The sequence below is a fragment of the Gopherus evgoodei genome, chromosome 20 (genome assembly GCF_007399415.2).
Source record: "Gopherus evgoodei ecotype Sinaloan lineage chromosome 20, rGopEvg1_v1.p, whole genome shotgun sequence".
Lineage (NCBI taxonomy): Eukaryota > Metazoa > Chordata > Testudines > Testudinidae > Gopherus > Gopherus evgoodei.
Genome location: NC_044341.1, coordinates 3,639,831 through 3,652,251, shown reverse-complemented (window position 1 = coordinate 3,652,251; position 12,421 = coordinate 3,639,831). Strand labels below are relative to the sequence as shown.

Sequence of the window (12,421 nt, the reverse complement as noted above, 5' to 3'; positions counted from 1 at the left end):
CGAGAGTCCCGCCCACACGCGCGCCACGTGACCACAGACGCTCCAGGCAGCGACCTCTGACCTCTGACCCCGCCTTTTACCCTGGGCCTGGGGAGCCTGCCCTTCTTCCGCCTCCTCCCCCCCCCCCCCCGCCGGCCTTTCCTTTTTTCCTGCCGTGTCCTCTGTGCTTCCTGCTGCTGCGCCCGCCCCTCCCCCCGGGAGACAGAGGCCTGGGTCCCTGCCGGGGGCGGGGCCTTGGTTCCCCCAAGCCCCCCCCGACCTTTCTCACCCCCCTGCAGTGTCTGAGCACCTGGCTCGGGTGCAGGCCGGCTGCGGAGTGTTCGCTCCCAGTGGGCCCTGGGGCGGTGCCTGGCAGGCCGGGAGGAGCACGTCCCCGAATGTGTTTCCTTCGGGCAGGCTCCTGGTGGCAGGACTAGGAGGGCATCGCGCTGCTGAGCACATCGCCACCTTCACCTGCTCATACTGAGCAGGCATATCAGCTCCCTATGTCCACATTCAACACCCCAGCCAGCCACTAGACTAAACTCTTGTTGCTCTGAGAATAAGAATGTCTAGACTGGGTCAAGCCAATCGTCTGTCTTGCTCAGGATCCTGTCTTCCGACAGTGGCCAGTGCCAGGTTTTTCATATGGAATGTACAGAAGAGGGAATTTATTGCATGATCCATCCCCAGTTGTCCAGTTCTATTTTCTGGAAGTTGGAGGTTTACCTCAGAGCATGTGGTTATGTCTTTGACCATCTTGGCTAATACCCATTGATGGACCTATGCTCTATGAACTTATCTGAACAATACACTTCGTGCAGTGGTTGTATGCCAGCCTGGAGTACTCTGTGCAGGTCAGGAAAGTATTCTGCAATCACAGCCTGAAGGGAGAACTAGCCACTCCATAATCTTTTCCTACATCACGCCTATCTGGTCAGTGTGACATCCTGGAACCCCAATATTCACTGCTCTCATGTAATTAGGATATGTTTTGTACAAAGTATGCCGTGTGAGGTATCATTCTAAAAATCTTGATCTGCTAGACATTAATATCTCGTTGGACTGCATGTGCTATCATATGTGAAGTTATGAAGTTTAGCTATGTATGTGTTACTGAAACATGTTAGGTTGAAAACACCCATAAGCAGCCTTTCAGGTACAACGGTAAAAAGGCCAAACAATGTTACTGGCTCACTGAGGAAATGCACACAAGCACAAGCATTACCCCAGAAACTGGGTACAATGGAAACCTCTCAGAGATAGCACTGCACAATGGGAACTGTTTGACCCAGGTCACAGGAAAAGAGCTTTCCAGCAAGTGGGAAGAAGATATAAAGGGGGGACAATGACATCATAATGATACCTCACTCCCCCTACAACAACACACCTGGAAACACCTGAGAAACAAAGATGGAACTGGGGGAAGTGATAGTCCCAGGCTAGAGGGATTTCTAGCCTGTGTATGAAAACTTGGAAAATCCAGGCTTGAAAAGCCAACGTAGCTTGTGCCTTAAGAATCTGCCAGCCTGTTTATCACTCAGGATGAGAATTTGTTAATTCATATCCTATCTATCTAGTGTGTTAAGCTCAGTTTGTGGTTTTGTTTATTTACTAAGGTAATCTGCTTTGATCTATTTGCTGTCACTTATAGTCACTTAAAATCTATCTTTTGTAGTTAAACTTGGTTTTGATTTGTCTAAAACGAGTGTGTGGAAATCCTAATTAGGGGCAGAAAGCTGTTGCATATCTTCCTCCACATTGAGGGAGGGGGTGAATTTCATGAGCTTACGCTGTACAGTTCCTTGTGCAGTGCAAGATGGTATAATTTTGGGTTTGCCCTTCAAAGGTGGGGGTGCACTTGAGTAACTAGGCAGTTACTTAGCTGAGCCTTCCCATGAAGAGTTGATCTCAGGATCTGTGTGAACCTGCAGCTGGGTGTGTCCCTGACTGTATGTGTGCTGGAAGGGGCTTGGGGGCCTGTCACAGCAATACAGTGAAAAAGTAGCCCAGGCTGATGGGTCAGGCAGGCTTAGTGGTATCCCAGTTCCAGACAGCACCCTGGGACTGGGGAGGGAACCCAGGGGAACCCATAACAATGAGGACACTAAATAAAGTTAGACACAACTTCCAAGTAACCCTAAACACTGTTATGCAGGCAGGTATGTGACTGTCTTCTCATGCCATCGTCAAGTGCTAGTCCCTGATGTGGCCAAATCTATGTCATGCTGAGGTGTACTTATACTCTAAAAGGTACAAAATCACACTGTAACGTTCCCTATTGATTCCCTTGGTGATTACAGATCAAATGTGCAATGGTTACAAGTCAAAAGATTTTTCCCACTGGGAAAAAAAAAAAGACAGCAGAAAACTGGGATCTGAGTGTCTCTTCAGTTTGTCTCCTACATCATCCCGAGAAATGAAGACTGCAATTAAAACTTGCAGACAATTTTTGTGATGATGTGCGAGACAGGATAGCCCCCAGCTTGTTTTTTGGTTTCTAGCTGTCAGCTCAGCAGGATCTGAAGGCAAGAGATAGAATTACTTTGTCAAAAATCAAGATAATCCTGGAAAAAAAAAATAGTGATTATGACTCCAATTATAGAAGAGGCCGGGTCAGGGAAGCATTTTTCACAATAATGACTCAACTCTTAACTTTAATAAAATATCTTACATTTACACACCACTTAGAACTGGTTGGGGGGAAAAAGTGATTCCCCCCTCATATCATTTTTCATGGAAATTACATTTTTTTAAATCACTTCTGTTATTATTCATATAAATGTAGCAGCTCGAGGCCCCATCGTGCTAGGTACTGTACATATACATAGTGAGAGACGGTCCCTGTCTCAAAGAGTTTACAATCTAGAAAGACAAATTAGACAAAGGGAGTAGAATTATACCTCTTTTACAGATGGGGAACTGAGACAGAGAATAAGTGACTTACCCAAAGTGTCTGTGGTGGAACCAAGAACCAAGCCTAGATCTCTTGAGTCCCAGTCTAAAGCCACAAGACTGTCTTTCCTCACTAATAACACTTTTCATCCCAAAGGGCTGGGATGGGAGGATGGCAACGAATAGGTGTACAGTTTGCTGTAGGGCAAAGAGATTTTGTCCAAGGACCACTTTGGTGGATGTGTTGATCAACGTGTGGGTTGTGTGATATGTTGACGAGTGTGTCTAAATTCCTGAATAGTAAATTTGCCTCTATATCTCCCTGATCTCTTTTCTTGTCTTTGAGGTCAGGCTCCCAGGCACACTGAAATTCTAAGATGTTCAAAGGTTTTCTGAGGGTGGTGTTGAAGAAAATGTTTTTGCGTCAGGAGCAGAACTGTGTGAATGAAATAGAAAACCAGTTAATTCCCCTGGTATCTGGTTTTGCTGTGGACCTGAAGCCTTGTCCAGGATAACTGATATATGCCCTGAAGCTAATGCACCTTTCAGGCGAACCTGGCCTTAGTACCAGGAGAACCCCAAGGATTTAATGTTTAAGATGAAAATTGTGTAAATCTTGTTGCTTTGACCCCAAGCGTTTTGGGGTATAAATGTACAAACCTCAAAGCAAAACTCAGAAGGAGAAGGAAGGTGATTGAATTTGTGCTGTCTAAACATCACTGCTCCCTACGAATATAGAGTTGCCAGCCCTTCTAGCAACATAAAACTGAAGAGGTTTGATCATCTCTACTAGAAACAATTAATGAGAGTGACTAGACCTACTTTCTAGTGAAGCTTTTTGATACTCCAAATAGAAGGGAAAATTATGAACCCTGTTTGTAAGGTAAAAGTTCTTTGGGCATGAATTCTTTCTGAAAGAAATGACTGCTGCCCCCACAGCCTCCAGTCTTTGTAGTCAAAAGGAGCTGAACTGTAAAGACAGCCAGTGAAATCATTCCAGGAGTGACGGAGTAATTTATCTGTTGCTCAGCTTTGTATCTGAAATAGCCAGCAATGCCAGCTGCACGCAGGAGCTGAGCTAGAGGTGTCTGCACATGTCTCTTAGTGACTCTCAGTAGTGAGAGCGCTGGATGAGATGTAGCAAGCAACTGAAAATGTGTATCCGATAGTCAGCCACTGTCCCCATCTGACCCCAGTAACACGTCTCTTGCCTCCCCCGCCCCAGAACCTTTCGGAGCAGCCCATATTATACAGTCCATATAATAATGGTCTGATCCTGATCTCATTTAAGTCAATGGTAATGTTTCCTTTGGATTGAATGGAACAGGCCTTAAATTTTGACCCATCCGGTTGTTCATCAAAACTTTATTTTCCTGCAGAATTATTCTGTCAGAGTCAGAAACCAGACACCAGGGGAAAGCTCCTGAACTTGAGATGTCAAAAGCATCTGGTCTGCTTCCTATTGATCGTGGACTTGAACAGTTTACTGATGGAGCCAGCAACATTTCCTCCTGTGACGGTTATTTGTCGGTTTCACTCCATTGACTTGAGCTTGAGTTTCCGTAAGTAAACCCACAGCTGATCTTCAGCAAGTGACAATTTCCATTGTACCCCACATAATATTTCCTGTCTTTCTCCCACCCTTCGTCTATTTAAATTGTAAGCTCCTCATGCCAAAAACTGTCTCTTATTATGTGGCTGCACAACACCCAGCACGTGGGTGGCTCCAGGAGCTACAGTAATATAAATAATTAATACTAATAACAACAACTACCAATGTTCTAACTGTCTGGCCACTGAAAAGCAGTCACTGACTTGTCATGCAGAATAACCCCCACTGGCACTTATTTTATTGATTAGACTCCACCATAGGTTGGGACCTCATCTATTATGCTCACTGAGGCTATGGCTACATTACAAGGCTTTAAGTGACATGGCTGTGCCTCGAAAAGGCATGCAGTGTAGCTGCTGTTTATCGGCAGGAGAGAGCAGACCTGACAACAAAAACTTCTACCCCCGCACAAAGCGCTATCCACACTGGTGCTTTTCATCTGTAAATCTTTTGTTGCTTGGGTGTGTGTGTGGTTTTTTAACACCCCTGAACGACAAAAGTTTTGCTGACGAAGTGCCAGTGTAGACAAAGCCTAAGAGTGGTTCCATAAAGATTTTGCAGTCCATTAGTGAAAGGGCCCACTGATGCTTTAAAAACCCCATCACTAGTCACCATACCGGTCACCATAAGGAAAACTGCCCCAGGAAATAAAATACCGCACGCTGTGCTGCATGGCATATACCCGACTGCAGCTAGGCCAACACATTCACATTCAGTGATGAGAACTGGACATTGTCCTTTTGGGTTAAAAAAATTCCAGCTATGCCAAAAAGCAACAGCAAATTGTCTTTAGGAAAATATAAATGAGAGTAAGCAGCAAATTCACCATTTTGACTGTTTTCCAATTGCCCATAGCTACACTTGTTAAATTGAGTGCTGTGTGCATAAATCAAAACAGGATGTTTCCTTTTACCTAACAATGGCAAAGCTCTGTGCCAGTTTTTAAGTGTTTTCCTGTGTGGATCCAATTTGAAGTTTTAAAAACATTTTTCCCTATAGGTATCTATACATATTGCACATATACACACAGCCAGCCGGTTTAACTTAGCAGGTTTGGGGGTTTTTTAAGAGAAGGTTAACAAAAAATCAACAACTACCATCCTTGTTGATTTTTATTGTGCCCTTGGGTGCAATTAAATGTTGAGATTGTTATTGAATTTTCTTGACAGATTGAATTTTCCTGTTTAGGAGGCACATACCTACACTACATACCTACAGCTCTATCGCTGCCCCAACACACTGCACCATCATCTCTGTCTTGCAGTGGGTTTGCACGCCCTTGCCTCATTGACACATTGGTGATATGTCTGCCCTTGCATAATTATTTCCCCTGTATGTGGACTATATGGAGGCTTCACATGTTCATATGGGGGGAGGGATAGCTCAGTGGTTTGGGCATTGGCCTGCTAAACCCAGGGTTGTGAGCTCAGTCCTTGAGGGGGCCATTTAAGCATCTGGGGATTAGTCCTGCTTTGAGCAGGGGGGTTGGACTAGATGACCTCCTGAGGTCCCTTCCACCCCTGATATTCTATGATCCCTTTCTGGGGCTAAGGCATTTCAGAAACATTTGTAGTGGTGTGATAAAGACAATGGTGCATTTGTGCCAAGGAATACTTGGGAAATGGAGATATCTAATAATTAAATGGACACTATCAGGGCCACTGTGTGTTTTAAGATTTGAATGGCTGGATTTTGTTCCTTATACTTGTTTGCAAATTTTATTTTATTTTCTAGCCAAATATTTTAGGATTTTTATTTTATTTTAGGGGTGTTGTAAATAGTCCAAAATTTATATGCAGCTATCTATTTAGATATCTTTGGTACTTACCTGGCTTCCCACTGATGTAGAATCTGAGCATCTCACATTCTTTTAATGTATTTAGCCTCCCAGCACCCCTGTGAGGTAGGGAATAGCTATTATCTCCATGGTAGGGATGGGAAACTGAGACACAAAGAGATTAAGTGACTTACCCTATATCATACAGGGAGTCTGTGGCAGAGGAGGGAATTTAACCTTGTCTCTCCCAGGTCCCGGCTAGCACCAGTAAGAAGCGCTGCATGCGGCTTTGCTCTTATAAGGAATCCAACAATTAAAAAAAACCCTATGTGTGTGTGACTGACTTAGCGATCATGAATGACTCAACAAACCTGTGTGTGTACCTAGCCCTCACAAGTAATTACATGATAACAAATCAGCTTGGTTTTATGAGCTATCCTGCAATTACAAACCAGGGCTACCCTACAATAACTTTGACAAGGAACTTTACAATAATAAATCAGTGTAACGTGTGAAATGTGGGTAGAAAGGTAGGCTAGGATGAAAAACTGTAGTGTTGTCTTCTACACCAAGGTGGATAGGATATTTGACTTTACTGGAAAAGCTATAAACCAGTAAATGTCAGTAAAAAGAACATGCAACACAGGTCCACATATGAGGAAGGCTCCAGCAGAGCAATTCTGATTTTCACCAGCTGTGGATCTGGCCCAGAGAGTGCCCTTTTGTCTTCTTCCACTGACGTGGGCAAAAACCTGTATTTACTAATTTAAGATGGCATTTGAAGGGGAAAAGGGAGGAATAAAAATCTGTTTACTAGGTGCTGATTGCCCCAGCCGAGAGCCAAACATGGACAAGTCTTTCCACCAACAACTGGAAAAAGATAGTGTCCATGGAGTCATTCACTGTTTTTTCCAGCAGCTCGTTTTTTATCCCTTCACAAGTTGTCCACCCAATATTACAGTTGTTATTGGTACGCTTACCCAACAAGCAAACAGTTAACCTGATCAGATTGCAGTCTTTCTCATAGTGTCTGTCCATCAGCTGTCTAGCTATCCTGGAAGAGACCTGTAAGCAATAGCGCACATCAGGGTGTAATAGTAATACTGAGCACTTCTCTAGCACTTTTTACATTTGTAGATCACAAAGCCTTTAACAAAGGCCACCCCAGTGGATCCTTCCCAGATTTTACGCAGAATCTAGTGCCCACCGGGACAGGCAGTATCATGTGAGTAGTCGTGCAACATAGACATGACCAGTTTTTGTAGATGGGGAAACAGGCTCAGAGCAGTTGTGAGTCTCTCTAAGTTACACAGCCCATCTACATTAGAGACGGGGATAGAATTCAGACCTTTACACTCTTGAGTCTGATCAAAAACTCCCCCAAAAGCATATTAGTTTATCAGGGATAGCATAGGGCTAGAAACAGTGTTATCTGTTGGCTAGAGCAGGGGATTGGGAATTAAGACGTCTGGGTTCGATTCCTGGTTCTGTCACTGATACACCATGTGACCCATGGCTGTCAATTAATCTAGCCGTTCTTCAGTTTATTTAGTAGTAAATGGAGCTGTTTTACCTACCATACAGCAGGGCTGTATAATCCATGTGTAGGGTTTAATCCATAATTATGGAATGCTGTAGGAACACTGAGCAAGGGGCGTTTTGGAAGAGCAAAGCACAAGGCTCAGAGTTTTCATTTTCTAGATGATTTGATTAGTATTTGTGTTCTGATGCTACCCCACGTGTTTGTATGTTTCAGCATTGCATTTGTGGAGATAGTTGTATGATGGTTATAACTCTTGGCACTCACATCTCATTTTCTAATGAGGATCCCAAAGCCCTTCCCAGAAGTGGAAAAGTCTTGTTATCCCCATGTTACAAATGAAGGCACAGATTGGGGAAGTGACTTATCAAAGGTGGCATAGTAAACTAGGGGTAGAGCTAGGAATAGAACCCAGGTTCACAGGTCCCAACCTGAGCTGCTGGACCGGGCTACCTTCCGATCATGTAACACATGAATGACACTTTATGAAGCTGAGATGATTCTTTGTTCTTATTTAGCCTGTTAGCCCAAGCTCCACAGATGCAGCTTTCAGCCTCACTTCCTCACCTTGCTGTGGTTTTAAATAAAAATAAAATGAAAAATGGAACTTTCTCTAATCAAACGGGAAAGGACTCCTGCAGCAAGAAACCTCAGGCTGCTCCTCCTCCACCCCGGCAAGGCTAGGATGGTGAGATCCCTTTGTCATGCAAGTAACCTGATTTTGCCCAAGCTTACTTGAGTCTAGCTCACCTGTGGTGAACTGTGCTTGTCAAGGTTTCAACTGGCAAGGTTTCCATTGCTGAGCACTTGTTTTATGTGTTGTTTGTTTTGACAGATGGGTGTTAAACACTACCGAGGTAAACGGGTTTTGTCAGTTTATATTTAAATCATGAGTTTGGTTCTCCTGGGATGCCGAGTCAACTATTAGCAGGATGAAAGGCACTGTAGTGCTCGCTTTCATACACACAGCAGCTTTGCATTGGTGTTCTATGAATATGGAAATTCTCCCATTCATCTGACCCGGGCATCCTGAAGCAGTGGTGATTATTGTTAATATGGAAAGAATGTGTCTTTCCCATATAGAGATGGTGAAGCTCCTTGCTGAGGGCCCGCTCTCACACTGAACTTGAAGGAAAAGCTAAATGGGAGCTGCATGCTCCAATAATTCAAGATGCTGAGCACCCAATGCTATCGCAAACTGGCATGCAGCGGGTTAACTGGCTCCTCCACTTGGAGCTATAACTGTTTCCTGATCTCCAGTCATTTGAAGAGTGTTTTCTCTACACCTGTGATGGCAAGAATGGAGAATCGATTGGAGTTTTCAGGTGAAAATGGATTGTAACCTGCTGTCCATAGTGTCAATGGAGCTGATTAGCACATGTGTCTGTCTCCAATGGATTGATCTCACAGGTGAGAATCGTTCAGAGACCAGCTGGGGCCATGGCCCTCCTGTAGGGTGCTCACTCAGTGCAGCCCTCACTGTGTCATTATTCAGTCTGTGTCGACAAGGGGACGTTCACTGCAAAAAGCAGCAGAATGAGTGTAATTTGGATTTAATCTAACCAACGATCACTGGGACATGGGAAATGTCAGAGCTACTGTACAGGATTAGTTCAAAAGACTCCCCAATAGCATAGCATGATGCATTCCCTTCCTACTGTATTACAGCTCAAAAAGAGAGCAAACATTAGGGAGATTAATAGGATGCCCATCTCATATTACTGACTGGGGTTAGAATTGAATTTGCTTTTACCTAGCACCTTTCAGGGCCCAGATACCTCAAAGCAGTTCATTAGTTAGTGATGCTGTTATTATTTATATTCCGAGGAACATTTAGAGGCCCTAGATACGGATCAGGGCCCCATTGTGCTAGGCACTGTACAAATATATAGTGACAGCCCCTGCCTTAGAGAGCTGAGAATCTTGTGCAGTGGCTCTGCTGCAACTGTGGCTGCCCTGGCATGCTTCTTGGTAGCCTTGGCCATTGGGCTGTAGCCCATGAAAGCTTATACTCAAATAAATTTGTTAGTCTCTAAGGCACCACAAGACTCCTGTTCTTTTTTTGACATTAGAAGCAGTTATGTTAAGAGGGGGAATTTAGATGGAGGCACCAAGGGTGATATCTTAGGCCCATTGAAGTCAATGGCAAAACTCCCATTGACTTCAGTGGGGCCAAAATGTCACCCCCAGGTTCTTTGTCATGGGATTTTTTAATGGCTGCTATGGATAACCCACAGGTGTTGGACAAGAAAGGACTTTGCTTTAGTATAATCTCCATTGATACAATTTGATGAAATTGCAGAAATATTAAATCACTAAATCATCACATAGTAATATGATCTTATATTTACATGGTGCATAGCATCAGCAAGGTGAGTGATAGACTCGATGTGATTAAGGAATCCCTTCACCCACAATTGCAATGCAGCCACATCTTGGGTGGAGCCTGTCAGCTCTTAAACAGCATTTAACAACTCTACACAACAGGTTAAAGGCAGGAAGGGGCAAAGAATCCCATATCTAGTTGAAACAGCCAGGAGGATTTAAATGAGCAAAATCAGTGACCCAAAATGGAATTCAGTCAGGAAACTGGGGTTAACATCCCTGCTCTTGGAGAAGTTGTCATGGTATGATTGTTCAATCGGGACAAGCACTTAGTGAGACTAAAGGATAAATCAGGAATGTCCAGGTACCTTAGTGAGATAGCTGCTCATAACTAAGATAACCCCAGGAATGCCTGGACTCCTTGGAGATCAGGGACCACTTCATCCCTGGTATGACTCCACTAAGTCAACACCATATTAGCACCTTCACTCAACGGAGACCCCAGGACTGGAGTAACAAGAGCAGGTGCAGGTCATAACTGGAATGTATCCACACAGCTGTCTGGAGGCTGAAGTCAACTTGGGGGCAGATCAGGACTGCAATGCATTGAGAGAGCTGCAGGTGGGCTCAGAACTAGAATGGAGGTAGCAGTGCTGCGGGCCAGGAGCAAGGTATTTTAGGAAAGCTGCGTAGGAAAGTCTGCCTGTGCTGTACTTCTTTCTAGCCAGTGATCTCAACCCCTCCTTTTCCTGAATGTCAAGTACACACAGAAATGTTTTTTTTTAAAAATAGCCCACATCACAATATGTGTCAAAGGATCCCCTTTTTTTTAACAGGAAGGAGCTTTGCAAGTTGGTACATGGACTGCTTACTTTATAATAATACTGAGAAACATAGAAGTCATTTCTATTCTTGAGAGTAAGAGCCAAGAATAGGCTAATTTCATTGCACATTTCAGGAGAATTGCCACAGTACAATCCACTGCTATGGATAGATGCTTCTACCGTGGCCACTTTCTAATTCCAGAAAGGCAGCTACTTCCACACATGGATGTTGTAATAGAAGGGGTGCTGGGACACACACTCTGGACCATCATGTACCAAGATGTAGCAGGACAATCTCAACACTCCAGAGGTAAAACATGCAGTGGGAAAGGTCATTTAACATGGCCATTTGCTTAGTGCTGCTTCAGCCTTGAAAGGAAGGAACCTGCAAATCGGGGTTGGGAAACTGTTGGGGTTCAGAGCTTTGATCTGGTTCCTTATATAGACAGGGGAGAGCTGTAGCATTCAGATCTGGATTCAGACTTTCCCAGAGTTTTGGGATGTTCCGATCTGGGATTTTGCATGCTTTTCTACTGCAATCTCAAGAAAGCTTCCCCGATAGAACTTTTTTCATGCAGGTCCTAGTTTTATGCCATGTAAGGGCGAGGCAAGGAATTGAAATGTGTTAATTAAATCAAAGAAGTTGTGTGAAGCATATTATCTGGGTTGTCGTATTTCACTGATTTTCATGGTATCCTCCAGTTTGATGCTCCTGTTTGATCTTTTTGGGGAGCCTGGGAGGTACAGTTCAGAGCACACTTGTACTCCAACAGCTGCATGAGGTGAAATAGTTCAGTGTGTCCAAAAATGATTTCCAGTTTCGAGCAGCATGAACCATAACTGTGGAGGTCTGTGAAGGCTAGTGTAATGATCAGATTTCACAATCAGTTGCTAATCTTGAAATCAAGCCATGGAGAGAAAAAAAGCTGCTTCACGTTATTTGATACTTTTTTCCCCATTGAGAACAGACCAGACAGGAAATCAAGACTCAGTGAGCTTTTAACAAAACAAATGGGAACTTCTTTAATGCTCTGGATGTTTCATAGACAGCAGCATCAATTCAAACCTTCCTCCAATTTCTCTAACTCTGTCCTTCTGTTTGAATTCCTGCAGGTCACTGAAATGTCTGTTTTCTCGCCATTTCCTGTGTTTCAAAATTGGGGAAAGCACAATCAAATTGTCATCATGCTTATTTGGTTAATTACTTGCTTAGTTACTTATTCAGCTAATTAAAAAGACTGACTGCTGCCAATTCTAAGGAAATTCGGAGAGGCAGTTTGGAGACAGGATACAGGTGAAATGGACCATTACTCCAATCCAATGTATAGCAATTCTTTATATTCCTTCATTTCCACTGTGTCATTTCTATACATAGTTCATTAAGGATTCTCAACAACCACAAGAGAAAGATAAATCTTTGGCTAGAGATTCTTATTATTTGTTCGGATTAATGCTAAATGGATCCTAAG

The 12,421-nt window shown here is 43.7% G+C and overlaps 1 long non-coding RNA gene across 1 annotated transcript; it reads left to right on the top strand.

Moving 5' to 3' along the window:
• The first annotated feature begins 13 nt into the window (after positions 1 to 13).
• Positions 14 to 9,311, top strand: LOC115637536. The gene is made up of 3 exons (XR_003997285.1): positions 14 to 915; positions 4,254 to 4,436; positions 8,889 to 9,311. It is a non-coding gene; the product is annotated as an uncharacterized LOC115637536 (long non-coding RNA).
• Positions 9,312 to 12,421: the final 3,110 nt, after the last annotated feature.